The 22,693-nt window shown below is 42.8% G+C and overlaps 1 pseudogene; it reads left to right on the top strand.

Moving 5' to 3' along the window:
• Positions 1 to 17,108: 17,108 nt before the first annotated feature.
• LOC141098118 (olfactory receptor 5A2-like) lies at positions 17,109 to 18,937 on the top strand (annotated as a pseudogene).
• Positions 18,938 to 22,693: the final 3,756 nt, after the last annotated feature.

Genomic DNA, 22,693 nt, shown 5'->3' with positions numbered 1-22,693 from the left:
GGGAGCTTTTGGGGTCTAGTTTCCAAAATGGTGTCACTTGTGGGGGGTTTCCACTGTTTAGGCAAATCATGGGCTCTCCAAACACGACATGGCGTTCGATCTCAATTCCAGCCAATTTTGAGTTGAAAAAGTCAAGCGGCGCTCCTTCCCTTCTATGCTCTGCCATGCGCCGAAACAGTGGTTCCCCCCACATATGGGGTATCAGCGTACTCAGGACAAATTGCACAATAACCTTTGGGGTCCAATTTCTCCTGTTACCTTGATAAAAAAATGGACCTGAATAATGTTTTGTGAAAAAAAGTTAAATGTTCATTTTTTTAAACATTCAAAAAATTCCTGTGAAGCACCTGAAGTTAATAAACTTCTTGAATGTGGTTTTAAGCTCCTTGAGGGGTGCAGTTTTTAAAATTGTGTCACTTTTGAGTATTTTCTATCATATAGACCCATCAAAGTGACTTCAAATGTGATGTGGTCCCTAAAAAAATGGTATTGTAAAAATGAGAAATCGCTGGTCAACTTTTAACCCTTATAACTTCCTAAAAAATAAAAATGTTGCTTCCAAAATTGTGCTGATGTAAAGTAAACATGTGGGAAACGTTACTTATTAAGTATTTTACGTGCCATAGCTCTGTGATTTAAGGGCATGAAAATTCAAAGTTGGAAAATTGCTAAATTTTCAAAATTTTTGCGAAATTTCTGTTTATTTTACAAATAAACGCAAGTCTTATCAAAGAAATTTTACCATTTTCATGAAGTGCAGAATGTCATGAGAAAGCAGTTTCAGAATCACCAGGATCCATGGAAGCGTTCCAGAGTTATTACCTCATAAATGGACAGCGGTCAGAATTGTAAAAATTGGCCCAGTCATTAATGTGCAAACCACCCTTGGGCGTTAAGGGGTAAAAGACCGCCCTCATCACTGCTCCTGTCTTGGCTGCCCTGACTAAAAGTCCAGGTTCCTCGTGCAGACAGATACACCAACCTTCAGGATTGGGGCAGTACTTAGCCAAGTGAACGCCGCCGGAGAAGAGCATCCTGTTGCTTTTGCTTGCCAGTTGGAAACTACTGGATCAGGAAGTTGCATATGCCAGCATTGAAAAGGAGTGCCTTGCCATCTTATGGGCACTAAAAATGGCAGAGACTTTACAATTGTCACAGACCACAATCCCCTCACATGGCTGCACCGTGTATGAGTGGACAATGGAAGATTGCTGTGGTGGAGCTTGTCTTTACAACCCTTCAGCTTCTCCATCCAATACAACTGGGGAAGCCAATGTGAGGAGACTGCAGACACCTAGGATGCAGTAATGGACCGTACACAGACAAAGAGTGATAGAGGTTTATTTTTACAACAGAAAACTCCACGCAGGGAGAAAACGGAGGGATATTATTCTCTAATACAGCGAATGACTATTGGGGATAACTTAAGGCACAAGAATAAGTAAGGCAGACAGTACATTTAAATACTACTTATTCCTCAGGTGTCAGTCATGTTTAAACTCCTGACCGTGACTGGAGCCGCTTAGGATGTGTCGCAGAGGAGGTCTGACACAGTCCTGTGGAAGCTGGTATAGTATATCCTGATGTTGGCGGTGTCCTCTCGTGGTCCTGACAACGGCGGCGACTCCTCGGTATCCTGATGCAGGTCTTGGGTCCAGGAGATGAAGCGATGAAGAGGGAAACATCTTTTTCCTCAGTGGTGAGTGTCCCAACACTATGAAGACTTGCAGCACTGCCCAAACACAGTTTACAACGAGCAGCCCGGTTCGCTGTGTCGACTCGACACACGCCTAAGTCCAGTTCACAGACCTTGCCTCTCATGGTCAGTGCTGTTAGCAGGGGCAGCTGTGGCAGAGTTTTCAGCTGTGTAAGCAGAGATGTCAGCGGGGACAGCGATGTCTAAGCGGTACTCAGTCGGTAGTCTCCTGTCAAAGTGCTCTGCTGTCCCAGGCTCTGCTCTACTCTGCCCAGTTGCCTCTCTGCTGATTTTACCTCACAGGTCTCTTGCGTGCTCGATGTTCCCGCCCAAACTGTTTGAATCCTCGCGTGTGAACCTTCTCTCAGCTTGGCCGCGCCCCTTCGCTTGAGTACAGGGAGCCGTCTCGCACATTAAGCTTTTCTCCCTGCGACTTAGATGAGAGCCTCGACAGTTTTGGTCTCATCACGGAGGAGACATGCCTAACAATTTCCTTCCCCTTACACAAACACCAGAACGCCGATGGACCGACTTGACAAGAGGAACCATAGACTCCCTCAGGCTGCCCTACCTCTGCCACAGTACAAGGAACTATAAACAGTTGAACAATGTGGACTAAAGTGAGCAGGCAAGAAGTCTGTGCAGACCTCATGGCGAGCTCACTTATTAAGAAAGGGGAGAGGTTGTGATGGTGGGTTATAGTATGTGGGTATCATTTTGTTTGTATTAATATTTTACTGATTTTCATGGTGTTCTCTTGTAGGATGAGGTATTTGCTAATTGATGAATGGCTGTTGTTGCCATCTGATATCAGCCCTCACAATACTATACTGTTATCTTTCCACAGGGTCTGTGAATAATCCTGTTTTCTCATATGCTAATGACATATTTACCTAACTTGTTGAAACAATGAGCCCCTGGGACTAACCCCCCTGACTTGTGAGTGAGGAGGGGGACTTTTAAAATATCAGGGAGGTGAGACACAAATCAGATCCTGTGTGGAACTATGATGTGAACACAGCACCTCAGAGAGAAAGAAGAGCATATGGACTATGTTATCCTCTGTCTGCTGGATCGTTAGACTTTTATCCTTTGTGTGGTGGATTGTATATGGACCTTTCATATTTTTGCCTAAATAAAGGTCTTGGAATTGTTCACTGTTCTCTTGCTCTGTTGATTGTGTAATTGTAAGGGTCGGCCAGGACCGTAGTCGTGGCCGAGGACTCCGAGGCAAAGGTGTCCTGGCCTCCCCTCGCAAAGGTGTCCTGGCCTTCTCCAGGTGGCAGTATATTTCCTCCAGGTTTTGTGGTACAAACGGAGACACAGTCCAGCTCAACTTTAACAACAACAGTTTTACTCATTTTTGTACGCATCACATCCATTTTCTTTACAGCAGTTACCTCAGATTCCACAGTGCACAATTCTGTCACTTTCCCTATGCTCTCACTGTCTTCCTTCAGCATATCTCTGCGATGTCCCGTTCAACATCACAGCATCCTCTCTGTCCCGCTTCACCATTTTGGGGAGTTCCCCTGTCTAGTTCACCCCAGACAAAAGTGCATCTGTCCACGTAGCAAGCTGCCTCATAATGAGCGATGTTATGATGAGTCACCGAAGGAGGAAAAAAACAAAATACCAGCTAAGTCCAGAAAAACCAGAGAGGTTGGCAGCTATCGGATTGCAGACCCCTGAACCTATCCACAACAACTAGCAGTAGCCGTGGGGGGTTCCTACGGTGCCCTAGACCCCTCGATCACAGCCGGAGAACTAAATAGCCTAAAGACAGAAAGGGGAAAAACTAAACTGCCCCAGAGCAGACCCCAAAGCAATAGGCAGCCCCCAACATATAATGACGGTGAAGCAAGATGAAAACACTAACACAGATAGAAAGATAGGTGAGCAAATGATGGGGCCCAAGCTGACTACATAGGACAGGATAGGAAAGCTGCTGTCTGCCATCCGCAAAACCCCTATCAAAATGAGCCAACCAACTGATAGGAAAAACAGGCCCTGAAGACGCTAGGCTTCAAAAGACTATATCAGCACTCAGGTATATTCTGAAGACAGAGCAAAAGATCAACAGATCAGAGGCAACAATGGAATTCAGCTCACCCCCGGCCGGGGATGGCAGAACTCCCAAAAAACAAGGCAAAACAAAAACAAAACTGAAGAGTACAAAGCAGAGCAGAAAAACTTAGCTTTGAGATGCAGGAAAAAGACTGGTCTCCAAGAATCCAGTAGGAAAATCACCAGCCAGGAAGAAGGGCGTCGGCAGCCTTATATCCAGTCCTCAATTCCAGCCACCCAGTCATCATCTAGCTGCCCATGTGTTTGGTAATCAGCCTCATTACCTTCCTTCACCAGAGGAGGGAGTTCATCAGACCTCAATGGTGAAGGGAAAAATGAACTCACAACAGTACCTCCCCCTTGAGAAGGGGTCACCGAACCCTCATCCATGCCACCAGGGCGATCCGGGTGAGCCCGATGAAAGGCACGCACCAATCTTTCGGCATGAATATCAGAGGCAGAGACCCAGGAATTATCCTCCTGACCATAACCCTTCCACTTAACCAAATACTGGAGTTTCTGACTAGCCAGACGGGAATCCAGTATCTTCTCTACCTCATATTCCATGTTACCTTCAACCAATATAGGGTCAGGAGGTGCCACCACAGGAACTACTGGTTCAACAAACCTCTTCAACAAGGACTTATGAAACACATTATGAATTTTAAATGTGATAGGAAGAGCCAACCGAAAAGAGACCGGATTAATAATCTCCAAAATCTTGTAAGGTCCAATAAATCTAGGCTTAAACTTAGGAGAAGCCACCTTCATAGCGATATTTTTTGATGACAACCAAACCATATCACCCACCTTAAACTGGGGACCAACGGTCCTACGCCGGTTGGAAAACTGCTGGGCCTTTTCCTGGGAGAGAGACAACTTATCCACTACTTGGTCCCAGATTTGGTGCATTCTCTCCACCACAGTGTCAACACCTGGGCAGGCAGAAGGCTCCACCTGCCCTGAAGAAAATCGAGGGTGAAAACCAAAGTTACAAAAAAAAGGTGACATCAAAGTGGCAGAACTAGCTCTATTATTTAAAGCAAATTCAGCCAAGGGCAAAAATGAAACCCAATCATCCTGATCGGCAGAAATAAAACATCTCAAATACGACTCCAAAGTCTGGTTTGTTCTCTCCGTCTGCCCATTGGTCTGAGGGTGAAACACAGAGGAGAAGGACAACTGAATTCCCAGCTTGGAACAGAAAGTCCTCCAAAATCTAGACACAAACTGAACTCCTCTGTCAGATACAATGTTCTCAGGAATCCCGTGCAAGCGAACCACCTGTTGCAAAAACAAGGGCACCAACTAAGAGGAAGATGGCAACTTAGGGAGTGGTACAAGATGGACCATCTTAGAGAATCTATCACAAATCACCCAAATAACAGTCATTCTCTGAGAGACAGGCATATCAGAGATAAAATCCATTGAAATATGGGTCCATGGCCTCCTGGGGACCGGCAAAGGCATCAACAAGCCACTAGAGCGAGAACAAGGTTTAGACCGGGAGCAAGTCCCACAGGACTGCACAAAATTCCTGACATCATGAGACAAGGCGGGCCACCAAAAAGACCGACTCACCAGATCTCTAGTACCAAAAATACCTGGATGACCAGCCAATGCAGAGCAATGAACTTCAGACATCACTCTCTTCCTCCACTGGTCAGGAACATACAACTTTCCACTGGGACAACGCTCAGGTTTGTCCTCCTCAAACTCTTCCAGAGCACGTCTCAAATCGGGCGATATGGCAGAAAGAACTACCCCCTCGCCTAAGATGGTAGCAGGCTTAGTCACAACAGGAGAATCAGCAAGGAAACTCCTAGAGAGGGCGTCTGCCTTGACATTCTTAGTGCCCGGAAGAAAAGAGACCACAAAATCAAAACGTGTGAAAAACAAGGCCCACCTAGCCTGTCTAGGATTCAAGCGCCTGGCCGACTCCAGGTAAATCAAATTCTTTTGGTCAGTAAGGACCACGACTTGGTGTTTGGCTCCCTCCAACCAATGTCTCCACTCCTCAAATGCCCATTTCATGGCCAACAGTTCCCGATTCCCCACATCATAGTTACGTTCGGATGGGGAGAACTTTCGGGAAAAGAAAGCACAAGGATTAATTTTAGATGTCACAGGATCTTTTTGGGACAACACCGCTCCTGCACCAATCTCAGAAGCGTCCACCTCCACCTGAAACGGGTGTGAGACATCAGGTTGCCGCAAAACCAGAGCAGAAGTGAATCTTCGCTTCAGCTCCTGAAAGGAAGAAACCGCCTCCGGAGACCAATTCAGCACATCAGCACCCTTCCTAGTCAAATCCGTCAATGGCTTGGCAATACCAGAAAAATTAGCTATAAATTTCCGATAAAAATTAGCAAAACCCAAAAACTTCTGGAGGGCCTTCAAAGAAGTGGGCTGAACCCAATCATAAATGGCCTGTACCTTGGCCGGGTCCATTTCAATAGTTGACGGAGACAAAATAAATCCCAAAAATGAAATCCTCTGTACCCCAAAAAGGCATTTCGATCCCTTGACATACAGGGAATTCTCCCTCAAAATCCGGAACACAGTCCGAACATGTTCCACATGAGAGTCCCAATTCTTGGAGAAGATCAAAATATCATCCAGATAGATAATCAAAAATTTATCCACAAAGTATCGGAATATATCGTTCATGAAGCACTGGAAGACAGAAGGGGCATTAGTGAGCCCAAAAGGCATCACCAGGTACTCAAAATGTCCCTCCGGAGTATTAAACGCCGTCTTCCATTCATCCCCATGCTTAATGCGAATAAGATTATACGCCCCCTGAGGTCAAGCTTGGTAAACCAGCAAGCACCTTTAACTCTGGAGAATAGATCAGAAATCAAGGGTAACGGATACTGATATTTAACAGTAATTTTGTTGAGGGCATGATAGTCAATACAAGGCCTTAATGAACCATCCTTTTTAGCCACGAAAAAAACCAGCACATAAGGGTGAAGAGGATGGTCTAATATGACCCTTCTCCAATGCCTCCTTAATATAGGATCGCATAGCCTCGTGCTCGGGTACAGATAAATTAAAAAGCCGACCCTTGGGGAATTTACACCCCGGGTTCAGCTCAATTGCACAGTCATAACTCCTATGAGGAGGCAAAGACGCAGACTCATTCTCACTAAATACATCATAAAAGTCAGCCAAATAGTCAGGAACATCATGCGACTGGGGAGAGGTGGAGAAAACAGGAGCATCACTAAGGGCACACCGACAACCCAAACTCACCACAGACAAAGATTTCCAATCCAGAACTGGATTATGAATTTGCAACCAGGGAAACCCCAGAACAATGATATCATGCAAATTATGCAACACCAAAAATCTGCAATTTTCTTGATGGTCTGGGGCGACCCGCATTACCACCTGGGTCCAAAACTGAGGTTTATTCTTCGCCAAAGGAGTAGCATTAATACCCCTCAAAGGGATAGGCGTCCGCAGAGGTGTCATAGGAAATCCACAACGTTTAGCAAAATCCAAGTCCATCAGGTTAAGAGCTGCTCCTGAATCCACAAAAGCCTTCACGGAAAATGTGGACAGGGAGCAGATCAGAGTAATTGCCAGAAGAAACTTGGGTTGAACACCACCCACAGAAAACGTGTGTGCACAACGTTTCTCTCGTTTAGGGCAGACAGAAATAATATGCGAGGCATCTCCACAAAAAAAACACAGCTCATTACGCCTTCTGAACTCCTGACGTTGCGCCCTAGACAAAACTCTATCACATTGCATAGGTTCAGACATTTGTTCAACAGGTGGCAACATCTCTCGTGTAGTTTTGCGTTCACGTAAACGACGATCCACCTGAATGGCTAATGACATAGAATCGTCAAGACCAGAGGGAACAGGAAATCCCACCATAGTATCTTTTACAGTTTCTGACAAACCCTTCCGAAAGAGGGCTGCCAAGGCACCATCATTCCAGGTAGTAAGGACCGCCCACTTTCGGAATTTTTGACAGTACAACTCTGCCGAATCCCGACCCTGGCTTAATGCCAACAGGGTCTTTTCAGCCTGATCAATAGCATTAGGTTCATCATACAACAACCCCAAGGCTTGAAAACATGCGTTCACATTATTCAGAATAGGATCATCAGGTTTCAAAGAAAACGCCCAATCCTGGGGATCGCCGCGCAGCAAAGAGATGACAATTTTAACCTGCTGCGCGGAGTTCCCCGACGAGTTAGGCTTCAAGGCAAAAAATAATTTACAATTATTCTTGAAATTCAAGAATTTAGACCGATCCCCCAAAAATACATCAGGAGTAGGAATCTTTGGTTCAGCAGCATGTGAATGAGCAAGATAGGCGGAAATTCCCCGCACTTCAGCAGTGAGCTGCTCCACACGATCAGACAATTGCTTCATCTCCATTGAGAGAAAAATTCCCCCTACGGCCTCAGAGATATAGAGGAAAAAATATGCACACACAAAAAAAAAAAAAATTCTGACACTTTTTTTTTTTTTTTTTTACAATTCTCTCCTGCTATTGAGTACCCTAGGAGCTGCGGTATGGCTGGTGATTCTGTTATGATGAGTCACCGAAAGAGGAAAAAAACAAAATACCAGCTAAGTCCAGAAAAACCAGAGAGGTTGGCAGCTATCGGATTGCAGACCCCTGAACCTATCCACAACAACTAGCAGTAGCCGTGGGGGGTTCCTACGGTGCCCTAGACCCCTCGATCACAGCCGGAGAACTAAATAGCCTAAAGACAGAAAGGGGAAAAACTAAACTGCCCCAGAGCATACCCCAAAGCAATAGGCAGCCCCCAACATATAATGATGGTGAAGCAAGATGAAAACACTAACACAGATAGAAAGATAGATGAGCAAATGATGGGGCCCAAGCTAACTACATAGGACAGGATAGGAAAGCTGCTGTCTGCCATCCGCAAAACCCCTATCAAAATGAGCCAACCGACTGATAGGAAAAACAGGCCCTGAAAACGCTAGGCTTCAAAAGACTATATCAGCACTCAGGTATATTCTGAAGACAGAGCAAAAGATCAACAGATCAGAGGCAACAATGGAATTCAGCTCACCCCCGGCCGGGGATGGCAGAACTCCCAAAAAACAAGGCAAAACAAAAACAAAACTGAAGAGTACAAAGCAGAGCAGAAAAACTTAGCTTTGAGATGCAGGAAACAGACTGGTCTCCAAGAATCCAGCAGGAAAATCACCAGCCAGGAAGAAGGGCTTCGGCAGCCTTATATCCAGTCCTCAATTCCAGCCACCCAGTCATCATCTAGCTGCCCATGTGTTTGGTAATCAGCCTCACTACCTTCCTTCACCAGAGGAGGGAGTTCATCAGACCTCAATGGTGAAGGGAAAAATGAACTCACAACAGAGCGATCTGTGCTGCCGTACCGTTGCCAACTGTCTCACTACCATCTGTAGTGTAGTCATCTGCACTTCTATGTTCTGCACTGCTGTGATCTGTGTGGCTGTGATCTGTACTGCTGTGTTCTGCAAGGTTGTTATCTGTGGCCCTCAGGCTCTAAACAGCTGGGCCCATGTCCTTAACGTTACAGAGCTGACTGCCCTGTCAGGGTGCTCCCGTCCAACTGATTCAATTCTCAGCTGTTCCCCAGCATAACAGCCATTAGCTCTTCCTACTTTAACTATTTACTGGCTGAGTATGTGCTCCACCCCCATCTAGGGGCCTAACTGAGGTACTATGCTTTCCCTACAACTATAACAGTAGTTATACATAGCATTAACATAAATATGCATTACACTTTTATCCCTTAAGGTAATACACAGAATAGTGTAGCAGTACATTTGTGACATACACATAATGGTAATACACATGAACATGTAGCAGTACCAGTAAAATACGAGAAAGAGATAAAAGATAGATCAATAACATCTTCCATTCCCTTACATGATACTGGAGAAGGACCCCATGACAGGAGAGTTAGCAGAAAGTGACAGGTTATAGGGGAGAGAGTGAAAACAATCAGAAACATTGCTTACAGTGACTATCCAGTTACGTTCAGTTCCCTTCTGGATCACTTCTGGATTAATTCTTTTATAGGTACACTTATATGATGCACTGGGCAGACTGACGACTTGGCAGACTTATGCTTTGCAATATTTTTGCTAGAAAGTGCATTCAGTTGTGAAGCAGAGGGGAGTGGTCTGTGCTCATCTTGGTCAGATAATGAAGAGTGAGCCAGAGCCATATGATCAAGGCCGAGTAAACTAGGTCATAAATAACATTGGGGGTATTGCACGGGTTAGTTGAAAAGCATACCAAGTTTTTGCAAGAAGCTGAAGTATGGGAAAGTCAGTGCGGAAAGTTGGGTCACGTACCAAGTTTTTGCAAGAGACTGAGGTATGGGAAAGTTAGTGTGGAAAGTTGGGTCATGTACCTGTAGGAAGAATAGATAAATGGACATGTTGATTAGAGTGCGATGGTGGCAGATGGCAGGGTACAGTCTGTATTTATTGTAAGGTAGCGCTAACTGAGTGTATTGCGGGACACGCACTTGGCAGCATATTAACAAGGTCCGGCATGGGTTTTTCTCATAAATCAGTCCATGTGGTTTATTATCAGATGGCAAAAACCATAAACAGCAACAGTCTTATATCACAACAGAAGAATGTTCATGTAGAGCTCCACTCTCTCAGCCCTGTGGTCACACAGGCTGTGCTTTGTCCAGCAATCAGGCTCTATAGCCTCACAGTTATTTTCCCCTGTCTGGATTTATCTCTTAGTTGCTTCTTATTCAGGACGTCCATTCCCTCCTGGGGACTGTCCCACACACACAGGCCAAAATACACAGGCCTCACCCGGTCAGCGGCCTCCGCATGTGCGGCAGCACACCTTCTAGCACGTTGGCCTTCCGGGACCTTCCACACAGACCAATCAGATCCAGGCCCTCTCTCCATGTGACCTACCCTGATCACCTTATATGGTCCGTAGCCATGCCCACTGGATCACATGGCTATGACCTCATTGCAGGACCTATCTCAGACACCCGGCCATACACACATATATACAGGCTTACTATGGGTGTTTAGACACATGCCTCTGGGTGGGTTTGTAGTTGACTAGTCCCACCCATCTCACCAGCCACCTGGAAACTCTCCCTGATACACTGTAACAAAACCTCAGCAGTACCTCTGCTGATTAGCACATGTTCCAGCTTCCATCCCAGGGCCACCCACCCTGGGATACATTACGGTCATTTACCTTCCTGGCATTGATCTATATCCATTACCACAATGGATGTGCCTGTGTGCATGACCCATACAGCGCCCCCTAGCTGTCACAGCGGCCACTGCCTCACAATATGTATTAGTACTATATTACATTTTACATTTATGCATACATAATGACTGTCATTAAAACAAATATAGGTGGATCGATTTCATAATATACAGTAGATCATATTTACACTAGAAATTCTGTAGCACGAGGGACATAGCGGGCGACAAAGATTTAGATCATTACTTTTCTGTTTCTATCTTTGTACTGATGACTCTGTTTGTCTAATTAGAGGAAAATATACTTTTGCTATAATTGTCCCTGACTGACAAATTAGCAACACACAAGTGTCTATCAAATGTAACCATGGATCTACAGGGATTTTATACCCAGGGGTACACAAATGATATATTAACCTGGTGTATACTGTATAAGTCAGGAGATTTCAATTTTCTTGCAGAAAATGAATCTTGTAAGTCTTTATAATATTTTTGTACTTCTAAAAATTCTTTGTATTGTGTTTTATCAGTTCTTAATAGTATATGTTGGGGGTTTTTATACCATATCAGTATGTTGCTAAGATAATGTGCACACTAAAGAGTCTATTAACATCATATTTGGGGCATGTAGGTAAATAAAAATGTTCTTACTAAAAGTGAACTAAATACAAATAACATATGTACCTGGGCGCTCATAGAGCTATGTATATCTGCCATTATGTCATTATAAAAATACATATTTAAAAGGAATTTGTAGTCAGATATTTCAATACAAACTACACACAGTATTACTTTGTTCTTGAGTACACACGTCTAAGAGGTCTGAGGGAATTTTTATTTTATGACACCTAAGTTACTGGCCACCCTGCAGTCCAAATATGGCTGCCTACCTAGGCAAGTAGCGCATGGGGTGAGCAGGCTCTCTATTTTACAGCCTGATCACACTGCTGGATCACTAGATCCGACCAGCCTCAATACTCCTTCACTTCTACCATGGTGTAGAAGCAAAGCTACTACTGCTAAGCTACTACTGCTAACAGCCTGTGGGATAGCCCGGTTTGGACCATGCTGTTGGTATACACTATCAGTCATCTTTAGTGCATCATCATAAGAAGCGGTGCTCTACTGAAGCTACGTGTTGAAAAAATCCCTTTAAGCATCACACCATACTCATTTACGTCAATGGCTTGCTTGACTTGGTTGAAAAGATCCTCCGGATGTTCCCTCCACTCCTTTCTGGTCCCTCTCCTCTCTGGTCAATTGATTAGGAGCCTAGCATTACGACCCTCTCCCCATTTCCCTTCGACCATTTTCCCATTATCCCTGAATTTCACAATAGAGAATTATAATAGATGTAATTGTAAAATCTACAGGGTGGGCCATTTATATGGATACACCTGGGTGGGCCATTTATAAAGATACAATCCAAAATGGCCAACTTCAAAATGGCTGCCATGGTCACCACCCATCTTGAAAAGTTTTCCCCCTCCCATATACTAATGTGCCACAAACAGGAAGTTGATATCACCAACCATTCCCATTTTATTTAGGTTTATCCATATAAATGGCCCACCTTGTAAAAGCCATTTCATAGCTGATAGTGAATATTGAAGCAAGGCTATGACCTCAAGATGACCCCAGTGCAAGGGGACTTCCCTGATGAGAATAGATAATTAAAGAGGATTAGCTGATGGATCCCAGACCAGGCAAGACTAACAGAGGAATTTTAGGAGGTGAGAGATTTATGGCTTTAGGTTCAGCGTGACCAGAAAAGCAAGCAAACTACTTTGTGACTTCCTTGCTCTATTCCAGTTATGAATAGAGTTGAGCGATACCGTCCGATACTTCAAAGTATCGTATCGGATGGTATCGGCCGATCTTTAAAAAAAGTATCGGTATCGCCGATTCCGATACCGGAAGTCCCATTCAAGTCTATGGGACTTCCGGTATCGGAATAAGAAAAACCCTTTCCTGCCCTTGTACAGCCTCTCTGGGGTCTGTACGGGCCTTTCGGGGGGCTGTGCCGGCCTGCCAGGGGGTCTGTGCAGGCTCCGGTGGTCTGTGCTGGCTTGCCGGTGGTCTGTGCAGGCTCCGGGGGGCTGTGCCGGCCTGCCGGGGGGCTGTGCCGGCCTGCCGGGGGGCTGTGCAGGCTCCGGGGGGCTGTGCCGGCCTGCCGGGGGGCTGTGCCGGCCTGCCGGTGGTCTGTGCAGGCTCCGGGGGTCTGTGCAGGCATCGTCCGATGGGACTACAAGTCCCATCGGGCGATGCCTGCTACCATGACAGTGATTGACACATTAGCCAATGATGGGACAGTAGTAGTCCCATCATCCGGCTAATGTGTTAAATGTAAAAAAAAAAAAAAAAAAAATTACATGCTACATACATACAACATGCATACTACATACATGCTACATTCATACTACATACTACATACATGCTACATTCATACTACATAAATACTACATGCAACATACATACTACATATATACTACATGCATGCTACATACATACTGCATGCTACATACATACCACATATATACTACATACATACTACATGCATGCTACATGCATGCTACATGCTACATACATAACACATATATACTACATGCATGCTACATACATACTACATGCTACATACTACATATATACTACATGCATGCTACATACTACATGCTACATACATACTACATATATACTACATGCATGCTACATACATACTGCATGCTACATGCATGCTACATACATACTACATACATACTACATGCTACATACATACTACATATATACTACATACATACTACATACATACTACATGCATGCTACATGCATGCTACATACATACCACATACATAACACATATATACTACATGCATGCTACATACATACTACATGCTACATACATACCATATACATACTACATGCATGCTACATACATACTACATGCATGCTACATACATACTACATGCTACATACATACTACATATATACTACATGCATGCTACATACATACTACATGCTACATACATACTACATATATACTACATGCATGCTACATACTACATGCTACATACATACTACATATATACTACATGCATGCTACATACATACTACATGCTACATACATACCACATACATACTACATATATACTACATGCATGCTACATACATACTGCATGCTACATGCATGCTACATACATACTACATACATACTACATGCTACATACATACCACATATATACTACATACATACAATACATTCATACAATACATACATAGACATACAGTACATATAACATAGAGTAACATACTTACCAATACTTGTCACATTGTTCCCCGAAGCCATTGTCTTTTCCGGAATAAATATTAACATAACAAACCACAAAAATTCTCACCCACGATCCGAAGCAGTCCACGAGTGTGTCCCACGACGATCTTGGGTAGAGAACTGCAGCATCAGATGATGCTGCCGTTCTCTACGGGCTGCAGGAATCCAATGACGGAAGGTAGGTATCCTTCCGCACTGTATTCCTCCGCCACTTAAAAAAAAAAAAAGTCCCTAGTCTCACTTTATGCCATTGCTGTGTGGGAATTTCCCACACAGCAATGGCATAAAGTGAGACTAGGGACTTTTTTTTTTTTTAAGTGGCGGAGGAATACAGTGCGGAAGGATACCTACCTTCCGTCATTGGATTCCTGCAGCCCGTAGAGAACGGCAGCATCATCTGATGCTGCAGTTCTCTACCCAAGATCGTCGTGGGACACACTCGTGGACTGCTTCGGATCGTGGGTGAGTATTTTTGTGGTTTGTTATGTTAATATTTATTCCGGAAAAGACAATGGCTTCGGGGAACAATGTGACAAGTATTGGTAAGTATGTTACTCTATGTTATATGTACTGTATGTCTATGTATGTATTGTATGAATGTATTGTATGTATGTAGTATATATGTGGTATGTATGTAGCATGTAGTATGTATGTAGTATGTATGTAGCATGCATGTAGCATGTAGTATGTATGTAGCATGCATGTAGTATATATGTAGTATGTATGTAGCATGCATGTAGTATATATGTAGCATGTATGTAGTATGTATGTGGTATGTATGTAGCATGTAGTATGTATGTAGCATGCATGTAGTATATATGTAGTATGTATGTAGCATGTAGTATGTATGTAGTATGTATGTAGTATGTATGTGGTATGTATGTAGCATGTAGTATGTATGTAGCATGCATGTAGTATATATGTAGTATGTATGTAGCATGTAGTATGTATGTAGTATGTATGTAGTATGTATGTAGTATGTATGTAGCATGCAGTATGTATGTAGCATGTATGTAGTATGTATGTAGTATATATGTAGTATGTATGTAGCATGTAGTATGTATGTAGCATGCATGTAGTATATATGTAGTATGTATGTAGCATGCATGTAGTATGTATGTAGTATGTATGTAGTATGTATGTAGCATGCAGTATGTATGTAGCATGTATGTAGTATGTATGTAGTATATATGTAGTATGTATGTAGCATGTAGTATGTATGTAGCATGCATGTAGTATATATGTAGTATGTATGTAGCATGCATGTAGTATGTATGTAGTATGTATGTAGTATGTATGTAGCATGCAGTATGTATGTAGCATGTATGTAGTATGTATGTAGTATATATGTAGTATGTATGTAGCATGCATGTAGTATGTATGTAGCATGTAGTATGTATGTAGCATGCATGTAGTATGTATGTAGCATGTATGTAGTATGTATGTAGCATGTATGTAGTATGTATGTAGCATGTAGTATGTATGTAGCATGCATGTAGTATGTATGTAGTATGTATGTAGCATGCATGTAGTATGTATGTAGTATGTATGTAGTATGTATGTAGCATGCAGTATGTATGTAGCATGTATGTAGTATGTATGTAGTATATATGTAGTATGTATGTAGCATGCATGTAGTATGTATGTAGCATGTAGTATGTATGTAGCATGCATGTAGTATGTATGTAGCATGTATGTAGTATGTATGTAGCATGTATGTAGTATGTATGTAGCATGTAGTATGTATGTAGCATGCATGTAGTATGTATGTAGTATTTTTTTTTTTTTTTTTTAACATTTAACACATTAGCCGGATGATGGGACTACTACTGTCCCATCATTGGCTAATGTGTCAATCACTGTCATGGTAGCAGGCATCGCCCGATGGGACTTGTAGTCCCATCGGACGATGCTTGCACAGACCCCCGGACATCAGCACAGCCCCCCGGCAGGCCGGTACAGACCCCCACAGGGTGCACAGACCACCGGCAGGCCGGCACAGCCCCCCGGCAGGCCGGTACAGACCCCGGGCAGTCCACACAGCCCCCCGGCAGGCCGGCACAGCCCCCCGGCAGGCCGGCAGAGACCCCCGGAAGGCCCGAAATGACGGCGCATCATGATGCGCACACACCGCGCATCATGATGACGTCAGGCCGTCAATCAACTGAACTTCCGATTCCGATGCCGAATTCCGATATTGAAAAAATATCGGAAGTCGGTATCGGAATTCCGATACAGCAAGTATCGGCCGATACCCGATACTTGCGGTATCGGAATGCTCAACACTAGTTATGAATATTGAGGTTTTATGAACAGCATAGATATGACAAGGATATAAAAGTGTTTTTTTCTAAACCTATCAAATATCTAGATACTTTTTTTACCAAAAATTTGGCCCATAGAAACCTTTGTGTACATAACTTTTAGATAGAATTTTCCTAGCCATATACTTTTGACATTGCCCATAAAGAGTGTGTGGTTGGATGCTAAAAATGGGCCCATGTATTCTCAGTTCCTGATGTTGAACATAATAAATTTTAGGTGAGCAACCAGTCAATTGCCTCTTGTCATCCCACTTCAGTACCAATTCTTCCTTCTGATACATACTCCCTCCAGCACTGAGCCAGCTGACTGCCTTACCATGTACAGTATCTGCCATCAGGACCACAGGTCCCAAAACTTGGCAGCCACCTTCTCCAATTTTTATTTTTATAATAGCTGTTTAAAGTAGCATATTTTTATTCACAGATCATAATGGAAAATATATTCGTAAAACTGTAAATGGATCGTAGAAATTTTACAAGAGTATCAGAATTCATTATTACTGGCCTTTCCGATGTTCCCGAGTTCCAGCTTTTAACTTTCACAGTGTTTTTAATCATCTATATTATTACCATACTTGGAAACCCGTCTATAACTTGTGCTTACATGCTAAGAGCAAACCTTTATACACGTATGCATTTTTTTCTTGGACACTTCATTTCTTGAGATATGCTACATCTCTATCAATATTCGGAAAATGTTGGCCAACTCATTGGCTGAACAGAAAACCATCTCCTTCCATGGTTGCATGGTACAAGTCTACACTTTTGATCTTTGTGGTGGGACTGAATGTTGCGTATTGTTACACCCGGTCCCGGTTCTGGCCCTGCACCCAGTTCTGGCGCTACCCCCAGTTCTGGTCCTTCACCTGCTCCTGCTTTCCACGCTGCCCCTGTACCTCAGCGAGGTCCCTGCGTGGATCCTCGTGCTCTGTCAGTCTCTCAGTGTCCTGCTGTTGCTTCTCTCTCCCCCACTTCCTGGTATGCTGCCAGTAGGCCTTCAGGGAGAGTGCTTAGGACACGAACGCGCTTCCCTCTGGTCTCCTAAAGGAACAACGTGCATTTTTTGAAAATAGCAATTATCCAATGGCAGCGCACTGATTACTATTTCTGGCCCCTCCTCCATAGGGAGCATGCCAGAGCAACAAGTATCTACTCTTGCTACATCCGGTTCATTTTCTGTTCTGTCTGCACTGCATAAGCAATCCGTTTGCACTTGCTCATTCTGTTTGTCTCCACAGAGTATCAGTGACCAGTGTTCAACTATCTCAGGCCACATCAGTATCCATCTATTCAAGTGCCATCCCATTCCGCCAATTGCCATCTGAACCCGAGGACTACGTCAAGGTTACTGGAGCCAGCTTCCTATCATCCACCTGGAACCTGAACTTCCTCACCAGGGCCAGCTTCACCACGGATACCCGGTATCTGCCAGTCAACATCATCAGATGTTATATCTGTTACCCGTTTGTCCCGCTGGGACAGCTGCCACGTGTCCGGGGTCTAACTGGAGGTAGCACCTGTGTCCCCCAGGTATTCCATTATGGTCCTGTTTGAGGAACTTTACTACGGGTGCCTGGGTTCACTAGTCACGCCCTCTTTGGAGCCCCCTGGACCGTGGTCCCGAGGTTCCACTCTAAAAATAAAAAATGAATGTGAACTTCACCATCTCTGCCTCCGCTTCCACTCGTCACACGTGATAGCAGCCATGGCCTATGATCGATATTTTTCCATAAGTCATCCGCTCTTGTAGAGCGTCATTATGAGGCGGACAGTTAATATTCGGCTGATAGTTGGATCCTACATTGTTGGGTCAACGAACTCTCTTATACACACAGTCATCACCTTTACGTTACCGTTCTTTGAACCTAATAGGATAAACCATATTTTCTGTAATATTCTGCCCATACTTCAACTGGCGCCGACACAAGGATGAATCAGATTGTTATATTTATGACTAGTGTTTGTGTGGTGGTCGTTTCATTCATATTCATAGTAATATCCTACAGCTATATCATAGCAGCTATCATAAGTCTTTATTCCACCTCTGGAAGAAGGAAGGCTTTTTCTACTTGTTCATCCCACTTCACAGTTGTTACAATATTTTATGGGTCTGTTATGTTCATGTATTTAAAACCTGAGTCCAGTTCCCCAAGCCAGGACGGCCTGGTTGCTGTTATGTATACAGTTATTGCCCCCTTGTTAAACCCTTTTATTTACAGTCTACGAAATAATTATGTTAAGAGGGCCCTGATCAAAATGTACCATAAACTAAACTTACCCAGCTAAAGGCAACATAAAATGGATGTGACTGATTAGAACAAGACAAGTACAATTGAATGGAATTAATGAAAATCTCAAGTTAAGAATTAACAAACATATAAAAAGAAGAACTTGTACTACTTTGAGGAAAGCAATGGTAAAAGGGAGAGGAGAAATACAGGGATAGGAAAGATACAACAGTGCAACACGATGTAGGGACAGAGACCCTGATTCCTGCAATGTATCACTAAATTTACTGTGTGCACCAATTGTGATAGAATCATAGCTTTCTCTAATGCAAAATCTCAAAATGCTGAGCTGTGTATATCCCTGCTCACAGCACAGATTACAACTTTCAGTGCAAAGCTATCAATCAGTGGTGGGGGTGGGATTGGACTGGGAGGCACTAGACAACTAGTCCTCTAGTGATAATCTACTGCTGATAAAACACTGATTTTATTGAAACAGCAAAACACAACCTAGTAAGTAACACATTGCTGGAATCAGGGGCTATGCCCCTATATCACGCTGACCTTAGATTACATAGCAAAAGGATTCTGACATATTCCCCTTAATATGAATGCTATAAGGCTGATTCTGAGAAAGGGTCTGTTACTAAAGTGATACCTTTTGCCATAGCTGCTGTCTGCAGCTGCCATTATGGAAAGCATCATGCATAAAGAATTATACAGTTTTCATTGAAGCAATTCCTAGTTATATAGAAAACTGAAGTCTTACTGCACAGATTTATTGTGAAATAACTTTTACGCAGAAGTGTTGACCTAAATGGTGGATATAATGATGTAGAGAGTGGGGGGCATTCTGATTTTGCATTTCTGGGTATACTCCTACTGACTACCTTTGTATTCCATTTACATGTTCCTAAAGTAAAAATTTTATCTTTGAAAAACGTAATATAACAAATGTCAATCTAATTTTTTTAATATATTTTCTATTACTTGTAGATTGTGAGTCCTCACGGTCAGAGTCTTCTCTCCTCCTGTACCAGTCACGACTTGTATTTTTTAATATTATTGTACTTGCTTTTTTATGTTTACCCCTCCTCACGTGTAAAGCAACATGGAAATAAATGGCGCTATAATAATAAGTAATAATAATAATAATATTACCATTTTTTGTTTATTTGAAGCCTTGGAGATTTATTTTATGTGGTGTTGAATAGTTTATAAATTTTATGCATTTAATTTATTTAACCCCTTCCTGCCATTTGACATACTAGCTAGTCCAAGTGACCTGGGCCCGTATGACCGTGGACGGGATAGTACGTCATCGCGATGTGCTCGCGTTGTTCCGAGGGCCTCCTTCCTGCAGGTCCCCAGGTCCAAGATGGCCGCGCGGACCTTCCGGGTCCTGCAGGGAGGAGGCTTTCTCAGTGCCTGCTGAGAGCAGGCTCTGAGAAGCCGGCTTCACTGCCTGTCAGATCACTGATCAGACACAGTGCTATGCAAAGTAAAAAAATAGAACAAGTGTAAAAATAATTTTTAAAAAATTACTAAAAAAATAATAAAAAAATACTCCCTAGTAAATTCTTTTTTTGTGTAAATAAAAAAAATAAAAGTACACATATTTAGTATCGCCGCATCCGTAACGACCTGCCCTATAAAACTGTCCCACTAGTTAACCCCTTTAGTGAACCCCTTAAAAAAAGGCAAAAAACAATGCTTTATCATCATACGGCCAATCAAAAAGTCCAATAACACAAGATCAAAAAGACGGATACAAATAAGCACGGTACCCTTGAAAACATCATTTTGTCCCACGAAAAACAAGCCACCATACAGCATCATCAGCAAAAAAATAAAAAAGTTATAGCTCGCAGAATAAAGCGATGCAAAAATAACTATTTTTTATATAAAAATGTTTTTATTGTATAAAAGCCCCAAAACATAAAAAATTATATAAATGAGGTATTGCTGTAATCGTACTGACCCGAAGAATAAAACCACTTTATTAATTTTATCACACGCGGAACGGTGTAAATACCCCCCCAAAAGAAATTCTTGAAATGCTGTTTTTTGTTCATTCTGCATCCCAAAAATCGGAATAAAAAGCGATCAAAAAATGTTATGTGCCCAAAAATGATACCAATAAAAACGTCAACTCGTCCCACAAAAAATGATACCTCACTTGACTCGGTGGGTCAAAATATGAAAAAATTATAGCTCTCAAAATGTGGTGATGGAAAAATGATTTTTTGCAATTAAAAGCGTCTTTTAGCGTGTGACAGCTGCCAAACTTAAAAACCCGCTATAAATAGTAATTCAAATCCCCCTTTACCACCCCCTTAGCTAGGGAAAAATAATAAAATTAAAAAAAGTATTTATTTCCATTTTCCCATTAGGGTTAGGGTTGGGGCTAAAGTTAGGGTAAGGATTGGGGCCAAAGTTAGGGCTAGGGCTAGGGTTAGGGCTGAGATTAGGGTAAGGGGTGTGTTGGGGTTAGGGTTTGCGTTAGAATTGGGAGGTTTACAATGTTTGAGCACATCAGGGGCCCTCTAAACGCGATATTGCATCTGATCTCAATTCCAACCAATTCTGCATTGAAAAGTCAAACCGTGCTCCTTCCCTTCCAAGCTCTGCTATGCACCCAAACAGTGGTTTACCCCCACATATAGAGTGTCAGCCTACTCAGGACAAATTGTACAACAACTATTGAGGGTCAATTTCTCATGTTACCCTTGGGAAAATAAAAGATTGGGGGCAAAAATATCATTTTTGGGAAAAAAAGATTATTTTTTTATTTTTATGGCTCTACGTTATAAACTTCTGTGAAGCACTTAGGGGTTCAAAGTGCTCACCACAGATCTAGATAAGTCCCTTTGGGGTCTAGTTTCCAAAATGGGGTCACTTGTGGGGAGTTTCCACAGTTTAGGCACATCAGGGGCTATCCAAACGAGATAGGACACCCGCAGACTCAAAGTCTGCATTCCAAAATGTCACTACTTCCCTTCTGAGCCCCAACGTGTGCCCATACAGTAGTTTCCTCCCACATATGGGGTATCAGCGTACAAATCAGGATAAATTGGACAACAACATTTGGGGTCCAATTTCTCCTGTTACCCTTGGAAAAATAAAAAATTGGGGGCAAAAATATCATGTTTGTGGAAAAAATATGATCTTTTTATTTTCACGCCCAGGCATTATAAACTTTTGTGAAGCTCTTGGGGGTTAAAAGTGCTCACCACACACCTAGATAAGTTACTTGGGGGGGTCTAGTTTCCAAAATGGGGTCACTTGTGGGGAGTTTCCTCTGTATTGGCACATCAGGGGGTCTCCAAACACAACATGGCGTCCGATCTCAATTCCAGCCAATTTTGCGTTGAAAAAGTCAAACGGTGCTCATTCCCTTCCGAGCTCTGCCAAGTGCCCAAGCAGTGGTTTACCCCCACATATGGGGTATCAGTATCAACGTACTCAGGACAAATTGCACAATAACTTTTGTAGTCCAATTTCTCCTGTTACCCTTGGTAAAATAAAAAAATTGGACCTGAAGTAATTTTTTTGTGAAAAAAGTTATATGTTCATTTTTTTAAACATTCAAAGAATTCCTGTGAAGCACCTGAATGGTTAATAAACTTCTTGAATGTGGTTTTGAGCACCTTGAGGGATGTAGTTTTTAGAATGGTGTCACTTTTGGGTATTTTCTATCATATAGACTCCTCAAAGTTACTTCAAATGGGATGTGGTCCCTAAAAAAAAATGGTGTTGTAAAAATGAGAAATCGCTAGTCAACTTTTAGCCCTTATAAATTCCTAACGAAAAA

The sequence above is a fragment of the Dendrobates tinctorius genome, unplaced genomic scaffold (assembly GCF_039654945.1).
Source record: "Dendrobates tinctorius isolate UK_male_01 unplaced genomic scaffold, ASM3965494v1 ptg000086l, whole genome shotgun sequence".
In the NCBI taxonomy this organism is placed as follows: domain Eukaryota; kingdom Metazoa; phylum Chordata; class Amphibia; order Anura; family Dendrobatidae; genus Dendrobates; species Dendrobates tinctorius.
Note: the sequence above shows the minus strand (reverse complement) of the source record. Positions and strands in the feature narration are given on the sequence as shown.